This window comes from Sylvia atricapilla, chromosome 3, assembly GCF_009819655.1.
Source record: "Sylvia atricapilla isolate bSylAtr1 chromosome 3, bSylAtr1.pri, whole genome shotgun sequence".
Taxonomy (NCBI): Eukaryota; Metazoa; Chordata; class Aves; order Passeriformes; family Sylviidae; genus Sylvia; species Sylvia atricapilla.
Window position 1 is genome coordinate 80,546,469 of NC_089142.1, and position 20,424 is coordinate 80,566,892.

The 20,424-nt window shown below is 37.9% G+C and overlaps 1 protein-coding gene across 1 annotated transcript in view; it reads left to right on the forward strand.

The window, feature by feature from the left end:
* SMYD3 (SET and MYND domain containing 3) overlaps positions 1–20,424 on the forward strand; it is a 384,383-nt gene that overhangs the window by 23,427 nt on the left and 340,532 nt on the right. The window lies entirely within an intron of this gene.

Genomic DNA, 20,424 nt, shown 5'->3' on the forward strand with positions numbered 1-20,424 from the left:
CTTCCATTTTAAATCTTTGTTTTAATTGGTTAGTTGGGTTACTGCCACATGGCCCCTAGAAAAAGGAGAAAGAAGAAACTTACTATGCATTTTGTGTCTCTGTGTGTTTATTTTTGAACAAAAATTATCCTATGACAAACTCATTTTTGGTAAGCAGGGGAAAAAAGAAATTCAGGTTATAATTCACAGACACATTGCTTAAAGTAATATCTCTTGTATTTTTTAAATGGTTACAAATAATTGACAATTTATCTTGGGGGAATTTGCCTTAGCAATTTATGCCTGCAGTTAATATTTCATAATTATAATACTTTCATGGTGAGAACATTACTGTAATCATAATCCTTATGGCAGAAATAGCATATAACACTGTACAGCATAAATCCTGTTGAACTCATTGAGTCTAAATTTACAAGTGGTATAATAATGTGTCATCTCATTCAATATTTGTGTTTTGAACCAATATTGTATTGTCTGTCTCATGTTTAGATAGGGAAACAGGCAGGAAAACTAGAAGTTGTGCACTATTTTCAATGGAAACTTTGACAAGTTGCCTTTTAAATTGGTTTATAGCTTTTACGTATCTAAAGTATTTCTGGCCAAGTGTGATTAGTTGTTTTGTATTTGAGAGATTCCAGTATGCACATATGTTAACATATTGAATATTAAAAAGTATTCAGTGAAACAAAATAACTTTAGTCAGATCCACATCTGGATATATGTTCAAATAATCATTTTTCTTCTTTTTGGAGTAGGAAACTATTTTGATACAGTTCTTACGTAGCAGCTGAGTTCTTAATCTAGACGCATTCAAAACTCAGTTTAGTTGCAAATCATTCCTGTCTTCTACAAAATAGTCAAGTTATCAACATTTCTGACAGAAGTATGGGCTTTATCACCTGCAGCTGTTGACTCATCATCAGTGAAATCCAGATTTACATATACATTTGAAGAATACTGTACTTTAAAAAAACAAAGGGTAATCAAAATGAAACCAAACCTCTGCAGCATAAAAATAGGCTGTCAGGACAACCTGCTTCATAGTTGAGGCATCTGAACCATAATTCTCTCCCACCTAGGAGCAGCACTTCTGAATCCTGCCCGTGAGGAGGACCTTGCTTGCAAACACTCAGGTGTGTGTGAGCACACAGAGGGGAAAGATTGTTGGAATTGTGGACACAATAAAAAGCCTAATACCATTTCAAAACCGCAGGGGTGAAGGTCAGTGCTTCTGCCTGAGGCCAGTTTCTGTTTGTTCACTAGGCAGCCACAGAAGGGCTGGCAGTGCTGCAGCAGGGTGGTGCTGCTCCCCTCCCTTTCTCTCTCCTTTCTGTGTGACCATCCTCTTTATATGGTGGTGCCCTGGGGTTTCTGTGACCTCTGTGCAGGCTAGTGCCCTTCACATCCATCTCCTTTGCACTCTGGAACATCCCATTGCACGGCACGTTTTGAAAAGCTTTTAGGTACCCAGTGCTACGTAGATGGTATTTTCAGACATGCTAACAAACACACCCTTGAAATGTGCAGTGTAGGAAACAGTAGAAGTTATGTTTATATGTACCAGGGTTTGTTAAGATGTGATTTTTTTTTTCTCAAATTTTTTTCTCAAAAGGTAAGACTGGCAGGGTATCTGAAAAATTAGAGACGGTGTAGTGTAACAGCATGTGAAATACATTCTTCTGTATTACTGCAGCTTTGCCTGTTACGGGGGACATTTTTGGCTCCTGAGTCATTGTAAATCATTGGAAGCAAATGGAATAATGTGGAAGTAGCAGTGATGTGTGCAACAAATCTCTGTCCTTGTGATCTTAAATTTCAAATTATCTTTATATTTTTTGATTATTAGTAATCTTGCTGCTAGATTAAGGTTATCTTTCAGAAGTCTTGCTTTCAACCCTTGATGCATAAGCAGTAAATACCTGGTTTTCTACTTGAGAGAAAGCAAAGACATTTTACTGTGGATTAATGCTTGGTATCATTGATATCAAATGGTTGAATGCAGACCCAGAATCTATGATAACAAGGTAATCTGTTTCCATTTGCAACAGTCTTTTATTATTCATTCTTTGTAGACCATATAGGAAGGAGTATGGGCTACCATTGATTAGTCTGTAATTAGTGCTCACAGGCAGTATGGTTGGAGCCATATTGGAGGGGAAAATTTATCAGTTATTAAAGGCTGCATGACTTGTGTAGAGGAACTAAAATGCAGACTCCAAAGTGTATTAAATTGCCATGTTTACTATCTACTTAAATTCTACTGTGAGTTCTCCAACTGCTTTATGTGCAACTGTTTCACAAAGAGGCAGGAGTATCATGCATTTTATTTGTAACAGATTGAACATGAGGCAATTACCAGTTAGCTGTTTGATGGTGAAGCTTATTCCCCAAGTCAGGAAGCTAGAAACAGGTATTCTGTAACAGATTGGGAAAAGGCTTTTCAAAATGACCACATCATCTGTGCAGATGCACAGTGGAGCATCTGTGCAACCTTCCGGCAGTCATTTATATACATTAGTGAGAGCATCAGTCTTTGTGTGACTCCTGTGGGGCATGCAAACACAGCTCAAATGTTATTTTGCTGAAAGATTTTCTTGCCAAATTTTGTTAAAATACATCATGGGGTAACACACAGATGGAGCTGAGATGAAATGCCTAAACAGCCTATCTGCGAGTCTGCCTTACTCTTCTGACTTGTGTTTATTCTAGAGTTCCTCTTCCATTAAGTATCAAACCTTCACAGGTTAGCTACATTTGTCTTTCTTTAAAGCAGTTATTCTCTTCTGCTTCTTCTTTTGATTTTTTTTTGTGTTTTTTGGTAGTAGTATGGTTGTGGGGTGGTTTTCCCCCCTCCATTTTTTTGTGGTTTATTTTTTGTTTGTTTGTGTTGATTTTTTTTTTTTTTGGTAGTAGTATGGAAAGAGACTGTTAAAGTGTGTATGTGATAGTGTTCCTTTAGAGTCTTCAGACAGTTTGAAAGAACTGTATTTTCAGGTGGTTGGTGTATATATATGACCTGTGCCTACGGATGCTAAATAATGATCCCTTCCAGTAGCTCACAAAGAGGGATCTGCTCTGTCCCTCTCTGCTGACTCTTGATTCTCTATACTTGCTCTTGGATCTCAGGGTGGCAATTTGAGTGTCAGTGTCTCCTGGATGTCACCAAGCAGAATTGGTGACCCAGCTTATGTTAGTTTATGCTCACGAGTACAAATAAATGGTTTGTACTTGTTACAGAGAGATGAATATACAGATGTATAGCAAGACCAGTGAAGTTGCTGATTGTGGGATTTTCATGGCACTTATATTCAAGCAGAACAGATCATGCTGCACCTGATCAGCCTCTGAAGTCAGCCCTGCTTTGGGCAGGAGGTGGTGACGTTTAGAGATTTCACAAAACTTAACTGGTTTTATGGTTCTGTGATTTCCACGCTGAGTTGTGGTGTAAGCATCTCTTCACAGTTCCATTCTGCTTGCTCCTTGGAGTTACGAGGGGTCCTAAGAATGGTCCCCACAAAACTTGATTCAAATTGAAAACCTTTAGAAATCTCCCCTTAGGCTGGTCTAATCTATGCCTGCTTTTTCCTCTTCCTTTTGTTTTCCTAGTCCCTGAACCAGTCATGCCTGTAGCTTTGGTGTTTGTTGGCAAATATGTCAGTGAGTCTTACCTTTGGAGAATGGACTAATTCCTGCCTGTGATTATACAGGTGGTTTCCTTACGAATAGCAATCACTTAGGCAGCTTTCCCTTAGTGCTGAAGACCTTTTTTCCCTTAGTGCAAAAGACCGTTTTTCCCCAAGGTCAGGTTTTGGATTGTTTTTGTTACAAAATGTGCAACTGAATGTGTCTCTTTGCTGCAGGGTGACTGACTGGAGAATACTGCAGGTGCCTGAAGCTTTAGACGTGCTGGGGTAAATGCTGGTTTCAGCTTCACAAGGGCTGCAGCTCGTAATTACCCCATTTCCCCCAAATAACACCGTCAGAAAGTGGGGTTTTTTTTGCACTGTATTAGCATGCAGTCAGTCTACTCTGGCCTGACCTGAAACAAAGAGGTTGTGTCAATGCTAATTTACTTTTTCACTGGACAGAGGAGAGTAATCTTCGCTGGAATAAACTGACCCAGTTGTGTGACTTGTTTTTCTACTACTGCATTCATCCAGCAATAGTGTAGTTGGTGAAAACTTTCTTAAAGACTTCAGTGGTACAATAATAGAAGTCCATTGTGGAACAAGGTCATGGCACTCCACTGTGAAGATTGGGGCTTTTGAACTTGGAAATCAGCACCGGAGAAAACACCAGTTCTCATTGCCAGAGTAGGTGGTTTTCCTTCTTTCATTTACCTAGTTGCCTTTATCCAGTATTTTTACCTGCAGCTCTCCACTCATCCAACCAACATGTTTTCCACTAGAAAATGCTAATGTGTGATTTTTTTTTTTGATGCATGCATCCTAAGTATGCTTTCATAAACAATTTTTTTCTTTTCTTAGAAAATGTACTTGAACAGTTTAAATCCAGTAAGTATTTGAGGAATTAATTGGTTTCTTCTAGTCACAGTTAGAAGAGTTGTTGTATTTTTTGGTAATTACACAGAAGGAGAACTTTTTAAGAGTAGGAGAGATCCTAGAACAAGTAATCCCTTTTGCAAAACACATGACATGAATTCACTAGAAAAATGGTCATGAATTCACTAGAAAAATGGTCATAAACTGATTTTTGTTTTATGTTTTTTGTAAGAATTCTGGTTAAACATTATATAGATTATAGGATTGTAGGTGCTTTATTCTGCCAGTTTCTCTGTTTGCAGTTTAGGGTGTACTGAATATGTTATTTTAATACTGCAGAAATTAAATATAATGGTGTACTTAATTTAGGATTTCATTTTCTTGTCAGCATTCTAAAATATCTGCACTTAAAAAAAATTCCAGTTTTCTGTTCAAAGTCAACATCTCTGTGAAAATAAAAGCACCTTCTAAGGCCATGTACAAGTGTTAATAAATTGATAGTCTATTTTTATCCTTAGCTAACAGAGTCCAGATCTCAGTGATTTTTCTTCCTCAAATGTATTTTTTCTTTAATGTGGTAGCAGTACTAAGAATATAATAATTTCACTCTAAAAGAGAGTCATTATACCATGTTCTTGGGTGTCCTAAAACAACTGTTTTGGCACGGCCTAGTTTATGTTAATCTGTCTGATATTTTCGTGGGACTTATACTTTGGTTTGGGATTCTGTGTTTATATTTAGTTTTTGCAGATGACCACATATTTATTTAGTTTGGCAATATCATTAATTGTTCAAAAGACTTTTATTCCCAAATCCCTTAGTTTTCCAGACAGACCTAGAACATCTGCTTGTAATTCTGTATTGGACATTGCCAACACAAATTAGTCTTGGAAGCTCTCTTCACATTTTAGCTTAAAATGTTCACAGACATTAAGGTTCATGAGTTTTACAAGAATAATTAGTACCAAATATGCTCTAATCCAGATTTCCACACAAGTTTCTTAAAAGTCATTACAAATATGAGCCTGGCAGTTCCCCTTTCCAGTCAGATAGGTTAAGAAATTTCGGCTGTCACTTGTTGGTTGAGACACTGCTGCTCACCTTACCTATAGTTTAGGATGAGGAATGTAGAAAAATAGTATAAGATGATTGTGTGTGTGTGATTCATTCATCAGTTCCATCAGTCCTTGCCCCTTTTTTTGGCAAAAAACCTGAACTTCTGGGGTGATTTTTTTTTTTGTTTTGGTTTTTTTTTTTTTTTTTTTAATTTTAAATGAAGGGAGTGGTCAAAGCCTTAGGGATTTTTTTTTTTTTTTTATCTCTTGAAGAAGGGCTCATCTTCAACAGTGCAAAGACCTAGGATCATACTGAGATCTTTTTATCTAATTAGGTGTAAAAGTAGTATTATATGAAGTACAAAAATGTGGCCCTGATTCAAGAAATTACTCTGTGCCAATATCTTCCATACTATGCTCCCAATTTAAAGGTGGGAGACACCTGGCAAATATATATATATATATATAATAACATAAAGGAAAGATTTTCAGTTTTCTGAATCTGTTGTGAAGAAATTCTACAAAATTCCTCGGTTACTGATGTGAAGCTTACACATTTTATTAATTACATGTAACCAGCATGCACTTAGCCTTATTTCAGAAAGATTGGTGCACAGCAGAGGGGATGCCACAACTCAGCCCTGCTGTGTAAGGGAGTTCCAGAACATCAGAAATACCTATATAAGAGCAGACTTGAAATTCAGTCTGCTTTAAGGAAGAAAACAAGAATTATTTTGAAGTAAGACCACAGCCTAATTAAAATACGTAACTTCTCAAATTGACTACCCTGAACATATATTATTTAAACATAACCTGTTCAATGTGAAAGGCATCATGTCAGTAGAATGTGCACTATGTGCCCTTTTCAAAATACAGTTGAGTTTTAAATTAAATGACCCAAATCAGTGTGGATCATCAATGGATTAGATTTCGGACTTGAAATCTGAGTAGTTCCTTGGCTGAATAGAATTTTGTTCCATGGTTTGGAGCTGTGAAGAAATCTCATTGTCCTCAAAGGTGAATTTTGCCATGGTAACAGGAACTGTATTGTGCTGGGTTAAAGGTATTCTTTACCTTTTTGTCATTAGTTTTATCCTTCCTGTATTGCAATGTTTTAACAATTTTTATTTTGTATTACAAGAGTACTGCATATACATGCAGCACTTATAAATGCCTAAGTTCTGGTATTCCTCAGATAAATATTTTAGTAGTGGTGTAGAAGAATCCGCGGATGGCTGGGACAAGGAATTCTGCCAACCTGTATAATCTAGAACACGTGGTTTTATTGCAAGGGTCATGGGTAAAAGGGCCTTGCCTTCAGCCACCAGCCTCGGCTCAAGGGAAGTCCCAAAGAGAGAGGGAGAAAGAACAGCAGGGTGAGAACTAAGAGAGGAGGGAGTGAGAGAGCAGGGTGGCAGGGGGAAGACAGCAGGAGAGAACAAGAATAGGGGGAAGAGGAAGGGTAAGAGTTAAGAGGAGAGGTAAGAGCTAAGAGAGCTAAGAGCAGCGGGAAGGAGAGGAGGAAGAGGTAAGAGAGCGAGGTCTTTGTTACAATACGTTATATCTTCTTTTGTGATGAATATTCTAATTTACAGTGACCAACCAATACAAGACACAAAATCCTATATACAGCCTATAAGAACTACTGTATTACCATACTGTGTTATATTTTAAACTCTAAAAACTACTCTTTAGACTTCTGTTTTACTACATTGACCTTTGGATCCCTTAGCCAGCAGAAAGGTATTGTTCAATCAAAAGGGATTCTCCTTCAGCTAGCTAGGCCACTGTTTTCAGCTTATATAGTAACTAAGACTCAGTATCCTACAACTCAAAGTAAGCTTTCATTTCTATTTCGATTATAGGTTTCATATTTTCAGAATCTTTGCTAAGCAGTCATATTCATAAGGTTTCCCTGATTCATCTTCCCCAACACAGTGGGACTTGTTTTTGTGTTTGACTGAGCTGTGTTCCCTTTGCTACTTCTTTGTGAACCCCACAGATCTCTTTTTCAGGTCGTGTATTCAGGTTTTGGGAACTCCACCAAAAGAAGTCAAGTAATTTTGTATGAAATTCTTATATTCAACTTAAACTGTAGGTGTAATGTGGGTTCTTTTAGCTGTTTTAATAATCCATGTGAAATTAATAAGAGCTGAGAAATACCCCCAGTTATTAACAGCCCGCTGTCTTGATTAACATGAAGCAAACAAAAAATGCCTAACCCCCAGACTACACCTGCATCTCCTACTGTTTATGCTGGCAATTCTACTTTGCTTTTTTTGGTCAGGCATTAAAAAAATTACCTTCCTGAGTGAGTATTTCCTGTACAGCCTAAGGAACCAGAGTGACAGAGATTGGGTGTTTGCCTCTCAGTCTGCAAGTCACTTGGTCTTGCACCTGTCCTGTGGAGGAACATTTTCTCTGCATCTCTCATGTACAACTAAAACATATTGATGCTTTCATAAGACATACTTGAATCAGTTTAACTTAAGTACCTGTTGCAGTCATATAACAATAGTAGGGACTCAACATAAGTTACTTAAAGCTCTTGGCATGCTGCAGTGTGTTTGAATGACGCATGCACATGAGAACATCTGCCTCTCCATTTATAATGGCAAAGTAAACAATTTGGATGTAAAGTTTGACTGGAGACCAGAATTCAAGCAGTAAAGTAAGCTAAATGTGGAGTTTATGTAGATCCCTCTGATACTGTATCAGCCTTTCTAATGTGCACAAGTCACTTGTGTGCACTGACAGAGCTGTTGAAGGGGGCAGGTGCCCAAGGTGGCAAGGAACCTCTTCTGGGTTTCACTGTGTTACTGCAGGAGTGGTGGTGGATGTTCAGAAAAGGAGATGAGTTAGAGTGCAACGTTTTCAGGGGGAAATAACATACATGAGATGAAAAGTCAGAATAGGAATAAAATGTCAACAGAGGTAGGTTTTGTATGCATAAGAATATATTCATGTATATGCATGCACTTACAAAACTTAATTATGCAGTCTTGATGAAAGTGAAATTTTTATAAAACAGTGTGGTTGCGATGGATCATTTCTTCCTGCAAGCTTTTTCAGCTCATTGCTTTGAGGCATGGTTGACTTTAGAAATTACCAGAGGCTCATTTTTCTCAAACATGTACTGCAGGCATTTCTTTTATTCTGCAAAGCAGAGCATTGCTTTTGGTTATTTAACTTTTACTGATACTTATAACCCGTATCAGGAGTGGCATACATTAACAAAATCTCCAGCTCTCTCCCAGCAATTGCCTATCACAATAAATCTTCGCTTTCTTCCTTTGCAAATAAGGAATAACATATTTCTCATTTTCCTGTACTGTGCTCTGCAGAGTCTCATTCCATGGTTGTTGAACTGAAACAAATAATCTGATTTCACTCATGACCCATTGCTGAAGCTATGGTATAATGATTAAAGGCTCATATTTCTTGGCCATGGAGAAAATGAAATTTAGCTGAAGACTTATAATGATGTAAAAGTAGTACCTTCTGGAACATAAACCCCAATTTTAACTAGGTAATTGTGCGAAATCCATGGCCAATCCATATCAATTTGTGCTTTTGCTTCTTAGTTTAAATCTCCTTGGTGTGCCTATGCCTGTTTGAAGCTTCTTCAACAGCAATGGCAATTTCTGAAATGGAAAAGTGTGCACTGATGTACTGTCATTGGGACAAATCAGCAGGAAGGTAAACTGCAGTCTTTTATCTTGTGACAGAGATTATGGCTTGGCAGCTCCTCTTTAACATTTGCTATTGAATGGTGTAAGAGAAACATGAGAACTGGTAACTAAGTGTGGAGAAGCATGCTGTGTGTTGAAATTCCCATGACTTAATTAAGAAATAGGTTTTTTAATTAAAATAATAGCTTCATATGTTTAAAATCACTTGTTTGTTTCTCATGTTGATGCAATATCGTTGTTCTATTGCCTGATAAAATGAGCTAGAAATGGAGACGCTTTCATTTAAAAATTTTTTTAAAAATTCAAGATGGAACAAAAGTAGTTTCAAGAGCTTTATCTTCATTTCTACATTTCCACAAGAATTTATTAAAACCTTTTTGCAAGTATTATCTGTGCTTCTTCTCTAAAATAGTTTCTGGGAGATGCTAAATTATTTTGACAGTAGTTTGAATAGGTCTCTTGTGAAGGTATTGACTGTAGTTAGAAATGTGGCAATACTAATCACAGAACCAGTTTATGAGAGAGGGCTGCCATTTACAGGCATGCCTGAGCATGTGCATATTTTCAAGCACATCAGTTAGTGAGACAGAAATTTTGAGCATTACTCCTGGGGTTCGATGCCTTCTTGGTCAAACTGTCAATTTTTTGGCAGGACAAATTTTACTGAAGCTAGTGATGACATGGAGCTCTAAAATACGTTTTGGAATTGGCCTGGTTTCTTTAGAAAGACGACCTTGCAGGCAATTGGGCAAATTTTAAAACTTTGAAGAATATATAGTTTTTGCTAACTGAAAAATTCTCTAGAATGAATGGGAAGTAGACTTAGGGAAATTAACACTAGGGCTCATAGCTGTTAGATTATAATTACTTTTTTTTCCTCTGAAAATATGTGGGTGTCACTATAGTTAAAGGCATTTCTTTTGACTATTTTTTTGCTGCTCTACTGAAAAAAAGGAAAAGGAAAACTTGTATGACTCCTCTTTGAAACTGAAGAGTCATCTATTACACTTTTAGCCATCAGATGTCACCAGAGTACAGAGAGTAAGTATTAGATGATGTGGAACTGATTTATGACTTCCCTTGGTTGTTGATTTTGGACTGGGAAGGCTCCAGCCCTGGAGAGGCTTTCTCAGATCAGTATTTTTATATCAGAGGCTTTCTCAGATCAAGTCTCAGCATCTTGGCCAGTTTCACCATCTCTGTGACTCTCTTAAATTCAGAATATTGAGCACGAGATGGGTTCAGCACCTTGTCCTGCATCTGTAGGGGCATTGACACCAGTGAAGCAGGGGAGGAAGCAAACAAGAAGTGAACAAATATCATCACGCACTTCAGCCTTGGTGTTTCCCTGCCAGTTACAGTGGCATAACTGGCAGAGGCCTTGAAAGCCACTTGTGTCCCTGCTGCACCTTGTGCTGGCATTGCTAATTAGCTGATGTGCCTCATTTGCTCCCAGCTGTTGGGTGGTGGTGCCCTGCCAGGTGTGTGGGCCATGGCCTCTGCTCTGTCAGGCGCCTTTTGGGCAGCCCTGAGCTTTGCCTGGGCTTTGCTGCCAGCCCTGAACCTGCAGTGGCTCAGCTGAGTCTGGGGGTGCCTGCAGGAGTTCCAATACAAACAGGTCAATTAAAGCACAGGAGACCCTTACAAAGACCTTTGAGAACCAGATGTCGCTCCAGTGGGTCTTTAAGGACTTTATGCTTTGAGATGGGAAAAGTTTAGCGAATATGTTTTTTTAACAGTAACATTTCTTCCAGGCAATGTGACATTATAAATGGACTTTAGGGGATTTTAGTCCTAAAGCTTAACTTTAAGTTTTAGCTATTATATGTATAGTCGACCTTGAAGGTCTTGTTTTCCATCAGTAACAGTGCAGTGCAGGCCTGTAAAAATAACAATTCGGTTTTAACTGTCTTATAGGAGTCAATAGTAAATAGGTATATATGTTCTGCATTTTCTGAATAATTTTTATGTAGCATTGCTGTTCCTATGCTGACATAAATTACCTTTATTCTTACTGGTGAGCATTTCCAAAGCATTAGTGTGGGACCTATGGAATCCACCTTTCAGTGACACGTAAAGGAGGGACACAGAAGGGAAGACATCCTTCTGTATTGACATCCAGAATCTGTTGGAGAAACAAGTGAGAAATGTGACATAAGAGATTTTATTTAAGCACTTGATAGGAAGAAGCTTTGTAAAATGTTTTCAGATGAATGCTTGGAAGTGCCACTCTGATGTGAAATGAAAATTGCTGGAAAGAGTGTAAAGTAGAAAAGGATTTGAGCCTGGTGGGAGAAAAAAAATAAGACTTCTTGGAGATATAAAGCAATGCCTTTGTAATCTAGAAAAGGAGAAAGAGATTCTGAAATGGGAAAGGTGTTGAAATAGAGTAAATTAGAGTAAAAATATGAACAGTGACACACAAACCAAAATGCCTGCAAAGCTGGAGATAATGAAATGACAGGAAAAGAACTGATAAAATACAGAAGGTTTGAAAACATACATGATGGAATGTGTCAGTTAATGGTAATTTAAAAGATTATCCATCCAACTAGACTGAGAGAGAACTGCTTAGACAGCTGTTTGTAAACTTATTACAGGTGTTTTATTACTTGATAAAAGTGATCTTTATTCAAGTTTCCCCTGTGCCTCATAGTTGTGTAGAATAGTTTTCGAGATAAACAGTGGTACTCTCAAGAATAGTCTGCATTTCTGACAGGTGAAGATGGACTTGATATGAGAAGCACTTTTGTCTGAGGAAAGCTTATGTGCATTTAAAGTGCATCCCAAGAGAAACAGTTACAGCAGAAAACTGTCCTGTGCTGGAGGGCTGGATCGAAGTGGGAAGTGGAATTGCAGATGTCAAGAACATTTTCACATCCGTCTAATGCAGAAGTCTTCATTGGGATTTTATGAGTTCATGATGAGACCGCTTCAGATGTCTTGTGAGGCCTCATGACATCAGATTGCACCTGAGCTGGAAACAAGCTGTTTCTCTGCTCTTTCTGCTATTTAATAGAAGCACATATTTCCTGTGTTTTATTCTGTTTTCTATTTTTGCAGGTTCTTCAGTTTATAAGTAAGCAGAACTGACTATTCTGCTCCAGTCACCAATATTTGAGTCTTAACTTGGATGTGATGTGACCATAAGGGCTAAGCAGGTTGAAAATGAAGAGTCCACTTGATGTATATCCTTTTCCAATTCTAAATCTACAGGGCAAAAAGCACTAGAATTTATTTTGAGCCCATCTGTATTACTATGTCTGTCAAAAATTTTTGCCTGAAATATTTTATTTTTTCATTCATCAAAATGCATTCCCTAGGGAATGAAAGATCTTTTGGGCATAAATGTTCATATTTGGAAAAAGAAAAGCAAGTGAATAGGCAGGCATTTCAGGACCTCTAAAAATGTTTATGCTAAAAATATAAATGTGGTCAAGAAAGGAAAGGAACCTAAAAAAAGGAAAAAAGCTCTTTAAGATATTCTTCTCTGAGAGGGTCAGAGGAGTTTGTATTTCATTGAAAATGATACATCCATATGATCCCGGAGGTAATACTAGCAGGATGTAAATATTTACATCAGTATGATATTTTAGAGTAACAGCTTTGTTTTGGTGGAACATTGACCTATGGGTTGAAGAAAAAGCTACTTAGATATACAGCAGATTAATGAACAAATTAATCATTTTTATAGGGAGAAGTGAAAGATGGGATGTTTTATTATACTTGGCTTCATTGGATTTTAACCACATGTTCCAGAACTGAGCATATAAAAATATTGCATGTGGCTTTTTTTCCAGGTTTCTAAGTTATAGATATGACCTTTTCATATTTTGAAATATAATCTTAGTCTTTCACAGTATTTGGCTTTCTTCTTTGATTGAAGTCCCAAGGTGGAATGAATGTCCTGTGTGACTGAAAATAATCTGTTTAAGCCTGAAATTGCTGGAGGCGTGTTGGCGTGCCCACTGCAGGGAAACCTTGGAGATGGCCTTGATTTGAGGGCAGCTGTGTCACAGTAGCTGTGCAGGGCAGGGGGAAAAGCTGCCACAGAGTTTGTAGTAGTTACCTCATACTCTTGGAGCCAGCTTCTGGTGTGGTGCTGTTTCAGTGCTCGCAGTGGAGGACAGCTGTGAGTTTTGCTGGGGGAATAATCGCAGTGTTTTCACACAACCACTGATTTCAGTCGTGATAGTGTTTGCTTTATTCATTGTGGACGTTGATAAAGTGTGTGTGTGTTTGTACATATACTGTGTGTGTACTTATATAAATGTAAAAGGTATTATATTCCAAAGCCAATCTTTTCTTCTAGAACAAAAACCTCACTGTTTTGGGATATGCTGAATGCTTCTCCTGAACAAGTTTAAGGGCTTTGTATTACTGAAATTCCTTCTAAGGTAAATCTTTTGGTTTTCAATAGAGAGATTTTCTTGTATTTTCATGTGTAGGTTAGGATGAGAGGTAAATGTTGAATGGAGAAATAGAATTCAAAGGTAAGATTAAATTTTATGCCAATTTGAGGGCTATATTTTTTGTTATTTCTTGTTGTAAATTCCTTCAGTAATTTTATTGGAAAGCACCTCATCTGAGGCTTTTCACCATTTACCAACTTAGTGGAGAGGAGTATAGTTGTTCTTGGTTGTATCAGAATAAATACTACACTTTTAGCATCTCTATTTTCAAAAAAATCAATGTATTTTTTTTTTCCAATTTAACCATGGGAGCAACATCTCTTTGTGGCTCTAGATAGCACTTCAATTTCAGCAAGGAATGTCTCACCATTCTATTTCAAAATAGTGCAAAGAGGTGTTGAAAAAGAAACACTTTCTTATCCAAATTTGGCAATACTTCAATCACTGGGTGAACACAAAGACCAGTTTCTACATAGAAGTAAATGAAATCTAGTACTTGGATATCTTTTTATTTTATTTGTTTTTCCAGCCTTGGCTTTGGCTCCTGCAATCTCCAAAAAAAGGAAAAAAAGAAAAAAAACCCACCTAAAATGCTGATGTAGATTGTCAGCAAAGATTATACTGCAATGAAGAAAATACTGTAGACACAAAGTTTATTCAGAATATGTTTTTCACAGTTTGCAGACCAGGTATTCTTCAGAAGAAAAAGTAAGATGGAGAAAAGAATGATGGGAGAGGTTCCTAATACACAAAACCAGAGAGAAAATAAGATCCAGAAACTCTTGTCAGCTGAAGTCATATGACCCATACATCTGTTGAGTGCGTATTTTAAAGCCAAATACAGGCAGTACATATGTAAAAAATATTTGTAAGATTTGAACAGAACTGACACCTATTCTAAGCAGAAAGATCTTATTTTTCCTCATTCATTTGAATTCTAATTTTTCCTTGCAGAATATAGGCAGAAATGTTTCAGGGTGTTAAACAGGTGTCTGGGTATAGCAAGAATTACAGAAAACAACAGCAAATGGACATTCAGGGTTACAAGTAAGACTTCAGAAACCAAGACTTAAGTTTTTTGGGGAGACCTCCTGAATGCCAAATTTTTGTTTCTGTTAGTAAGTAGTGTCCTTTAGAGTTCAAATTGCCTTACCTTTTTTTTTTTTTTTTCCCCTTTTCTTCCCAACCTGGACAATGCAATACCACTTCTGTAGAAGGTTCAGGTATGAAGTATTGTTCAGGTATGAACAATATGTATGAACAATAGGTATGAACAATATGTTCAGGTATGAACAATATGAACAGGTATGAAGAAGTTCAGGTATGAAGATTGTTCTGTTTGGAAATAAAGTAGGTGTGTTTTCCTTATATAAAAGGTTTTAGTTCTTGAACAATGACTCTGATCACTGATGGTTAGCTGTAGTTGCTATCTTGTAACTCTAATTCTACCTCCGAGAAAGCCACTTCCCAGTGCTGTTCTTAGGTTAAAAAATATTAATTTGTATACCTAACACAATGAAGTGTGCAAGTGGAGAATATGGGAGATTTTTTTCATTACTTTTAGGAGCAGGGAATTCAAAGGCATCTTACCTGGTGTACTCTTGTTTGCCCAGGTCCAGTGTGGGACCTGAGAGCAGTGTGCAGAATAACTTTAGGGCAGAAAAGCCTGGCAGCCTTATTTCAGAGGCTGTGGGCCATGGGGGTTATGGAAGACGTCTTCTTCTCTGCCAACTCATCCCAGACTGCAGAGCATGTCCAGGGTCCTGGCAAAGGGAAAGCCACGAGCCTGCCAGGCTGAGCCAAGTCAGCACCCAGGGCACCAAAGGGGCTGGGAACTCCTGCTGTGGGCACAGCTCTCTGGCTTCACAGTTGTTGCTTCCCAGGGCTTGGATTTGGGATGTTGCAGATGGATATGCCCCGAGGGTGTGCTGGCTGGCCCTCAGCACTTTTCATCCTTGTCCCCAGCGCCATCTTCCCCACAGTGCCTGATGCCCACCTGAGTCAGCAGTGGGGTAACAGCTGGGGACCTACTGTGTTGCTGCACCTCATTATTGGGAGTGAGGTGTGGAGAGAAAACTGTAATTGCATTTAATGTAACCTCAGTGCTCTCAAATCTACCAAATATAAGATGGCTGTTTGCTCTTCACAACTTTATTTTTATTATTAGAAGACAGAGGCATATTAGTTAAAATGATGAATGACTTCTTTGCTTATGGTAGGTATTGATTGCTTTCACTTTGTGACAGCTCTGAAATGCACATACTTGAGAAAATACAAGTAGACTTCATGCACTTGACAGACTTGACTGAATTGCAAAGGTCTAAGAATTTGTTCAGGAAATTAGTTCAACTTGACACGCATTGGAAAGAGCTGCTCTTTTCATTCATGTATACAGGGCAAGATTATTAACCGAAAAACAACATCAACAACAAAAATGCAGGAGGGGATTTGTGTGAGATAGTCCTATTTGCCTGCAAGATGTGGCAGAAGCAGAAGTGTAAATAAACTACACAGGAAGGCATGTTGAATGCAGTCTGGTAATCAGTTCTGTTCTATCTGACACTTATCTTGTGAGTAGGGCTGAAAGTCAAGTGCTTGCAATCACTAGAGAAGTGTAGATGCATTTCCATTATAAATTAAGTAGTCTAATTGTATTTGGTTGACTTTTGTTGTGGTATTTGAAATTTTATTAGGCCATTTCCTGGCAAGCAGAAGTATTATGTGATGTTTTTAAAAGTGCACATATTTTTGAAGTTGTGAGAGCTCAGGTATGGCTGTGATAGGATCTGATAGTCCAGGCAAACTCTTGTTAACCTCTTCACCTTCTTCTTAAGATTTTAAATGTGCGTTCAAAAACAAAAGAAAAAAAATTTCTGGGGAGGGTGTGCCCCTTACTTGTTTTTTCCCTGTCTCGTAAATTTTCTTTTTTTTCCTGTCCATATAAATCTCTTGGAAATTCTTCTACCCACCTCTACATTTGGCGTTGGTTTTTGCCTCACAGTACACATTGAAAGAGCTAATTCTATGAACGGTGTTTGCAGACCATAATGATGGCAAGATTTAGCAATAACCAAATTCCTTAGAGGAAAGATTCTTAGCCTGACCATAATGCTAGGGGTCAACTAACAACCCCTGTTTACTTTACAGGTGTAGGTTTTGGCTTTTTGTTGTTGTTTTTGGTTTTCACTGTTTGTTTTAGTAAAGGCTAAGATGCTCAATTGTTCTTGTTGTTTCATAAGGGGTTGTGGTCATTTGCAAAATCTTGTTTATACTGTGTTGGGAAATTAATAATTTATTTTTAATTCCTGAATCTTTCTTTTTTTGTTGTTAAGCAAACAACTTAACAGCTGTTAAGCAGCCGAAACCTTTTTAGAGATTAAAGTATAACCAAATCCATTAGATCAAATTTTGTGCATTTTCTCATCCATGAAATCAGTCACATTAGGTGAGAAGCAGCAGGTACCTGATACTATCTCCAGGTGAAGTTTACAGGTAATAAGAAATACATGAGAGTATCTGACACTGACTTCAAAATTCCTTTAATAAAGCCTATGACATCAATAAAATATTGAGAAGGACAGAAATAAACCAGGGAAGTTGCCTTACTTAAAATGTTCTAAAATACACAGATCCTCTATATATCAGTACATGAATCTGACTATAAAGGATTTTAGAGGTAGTGCTTTAGATCATTCTCTTTTACACTTACTATGCTGTGTAGCACGATCCAGAGATGTTATAAATACAAAGGAATTTTTCTTTTAGTCCAGGAGGGGGAAGAAGGATTGGAAGAGAAAGCACTGATTTCATTAGCAGCTTTATTGTGAAGCTCTCTGACAGGCATTCTACATCTACTTGTCATTCAAAGAAATCTCAAAGATGAATGGATAATTCATTCATTAAATGGCACCAGGAAGGAGTCACCTTATTTAAATAATTAGGCTGGTAGTGTCAGTTTGACAAAAATTCCAGTTTTGAGTAATGATCCTTACATTTTTGTGTATGTGTTTGTTACTGCAGCATCCCTTGGGGATGCTGTTAACCCTTGGGGACAAAGGATACAAAGGAAATAGCCCTGTAAAGTATTGAAGCTTCCAAAGTTCCTGGATATTTGGTGCTTTGTGGCTACATGTCTGCTAGTTGTTACAAAAGATGGATTACATGTTGGTGACTCGACACTAATGATTCCAGTAAATCCTGGCATCTCTTGGAAAATTGCCAAGAGATATACCAGGTATGTATGAAGGTTATTGCATCTAGCCTTCTCATGGCAGAATGTGAAAACTGTAGGAAGGACTCCTCTGATTGTTGTGGGTATTGATTCATTTAAATTCAGCTGCCAGAAAGTTTTAATTAGTCTGCTTTGGAAATCTGCATCTTACCTGTTGCTGCTGGGGCTATGTGGTATTTTGGTGTGTTTGGGACTAAAACTGCACACGCTCTGTGGTCAGTATCTGAACTCATTATTGTGTTTCGGTGAATAACGTGGAACAAACAAAGACTGCCTTCAAAGTGTTTTTGCTCAGTCGTTCTGTAGAAGGATGAGCACTTAGACATTCAGCTAATACTATGTAACAATAAAGAGAAGTTTCTCGAGGCTGCTGGCAAGAGTGTGGAATATTGAATACAAAGGAGGTATTTAAAGACAGAGGCCAGAAGGTCCTTGGTGACCTATGAGACTCTAAACCCGGTAAAACAGAGTTGTTAAAGGTATCAGGGACATGCTGCAGAGTGACCATCTCCATGGATGTGCATGTGGGGAGCTGGAGAGCTGATCAAAGTTCTACCTGCTTGGCCATCTCTTTTTGTTCCAGGTTATTCTGACATGAGCTTGTAACGTAAATTGAGAAATATATCCTTCTCTATCGGGACATGGTTGAGGTAGGGTCATTACTTAACCTTGAAGATGAAACAGCTCTCCCCAGCTGGCAAAATGAAGATTTCACACTTGTTTCTAACTCTGAATCATCCTCAGGCATTGTATCTTAAAATAAATAAAAAAACCCCAAACCTATTGTGCTTGTACAAGATTTTAGATTCTGTTTATAGAAATCCAACTGTTGCTAGTTTTCCTGTGTCCTGGGCTGGATTTTCAGGTAGGAAGGTAAAGAATGCTGTATGAAAATACCTACTTATATCTGAAATGTTGATAAGTTAGTTTTCTCCTGGTAGTTAGTATGAATACCTACAAAATACTGTGTGACCAAATAGGGATTTTTAAGTAGTACAAATGAAAATGTTTTTACTTGATTGTAATGATCTGTTTAAAATGCTCTTCTCAATCTTTGACCAATGCAGCTGTCTAAACTCCCCAAATGCCTATACAATTCCTAGAGATAATGTATCAGCTCTTATTTTTAATAATTCAAACATAGTAAAACTCTGATATATCAGCAAAATACCTTCCCCACTTGTGGGACTTGAGGGTAAGGAGAGGTTGTTTTTTTCTAGAGGATGCTCCGTGGTATTTCTGGTGTGGCCCTACTCTTCAGTTTTGGTGTCATAGCTAAAACAAGTGGGCTACATTGTTTATCCAGAAGTTCTAGATTGAAGTTTGCAGGCATGTTGGTTCTGTCCAGTTTGCATGTGGCCTTTGGATAGTGTTCTACCTTTTTGAAGTCACCCAGGGAAATTAAGATTTGGGAACAACTGAGTGGTGTAAGTAAAAGAAGGTCATGTTGTAAAGCAGTTGGTCTGGGAATGTGACTATATGGTAAACAATCTCTAGATGGCTGACAACAGCAGAGGAGTTTTCTTTCGGTAACAGCAGAGACAGCAAATTACATTTTTTTAATTGCATCAGTTGGGAGTGCAAGTGAAAAGTGAAAATGTACTGATGTGTAGACAGCAAGCATCTTGAAAAGTAAAGACCTTCATCGGATCATGTAAACTTGCCCCTTCAATTTGAAGTGGGCTGTTTTAGACAGTTCTTTCCCAATTAAACTGCAAAGCTGAATTAATCTATATAATAAGATTTAGGGCAGCTAAATGTAAAACATTGTAGCAATGCACAAAATGCCACCACTAAAATTACCTTTGGAAGGGGACAGTGGCATGACTGACACCTCTTTCCTTGCTGTGTAGAAGGATGGAAAAGGGGGTACTGAGGAAGAACTCCTGGTGATAGTTTGCTGGGTGTCAGTGAGCTGTGTTCAGCCCTGTGCAGCTCACAAGGAATGGTGGCACCCAGTGAGATACCTGTGCTTCTTCACCAAGGACAGAGGGGGGGCCAGGAGGAAGTCTGAGGGGAAGTAGTAAGGGCTGTGCTGTCCACAGAGCCCAGATAATTGTTGTGTCTGTAATGCAACTTGCCTGCCTTTGGTTTTAATAGCAACAACAAACCATATACTGTGTTCCCAGCCTAATGAATTACCATAACCAACATAGGCAGCCTTGCACATTAAGAAATGAAAGTGAACACTTTGCAGTGTTACCAGAATAATGCATCATGTTCAGTATCTTCTACAGGAAAATGAAAGGGAAGAGAAGCCTTAAAATCTGTCTTATTTCTTTTCACATGAAGTAAATATGTTATATATTTGAGGTACAAGATTTGGTCTGTGTGCGCTTTCACATTTAAGGCTTAATTAGTGTCTAAAAATGTACAGAACTTCAGTGATGTTTTCTTAAGTCAACTAAATTAAGACAGTATCAGAAGACGGTACTACAGTCAGAAGGTGCTTTTAACCTTTAGATTGTAATGTATAGAGCTGGTAGTTTTAGTTTTCACAGGATTTTTATACTTCCCCCATGAATTTTTATT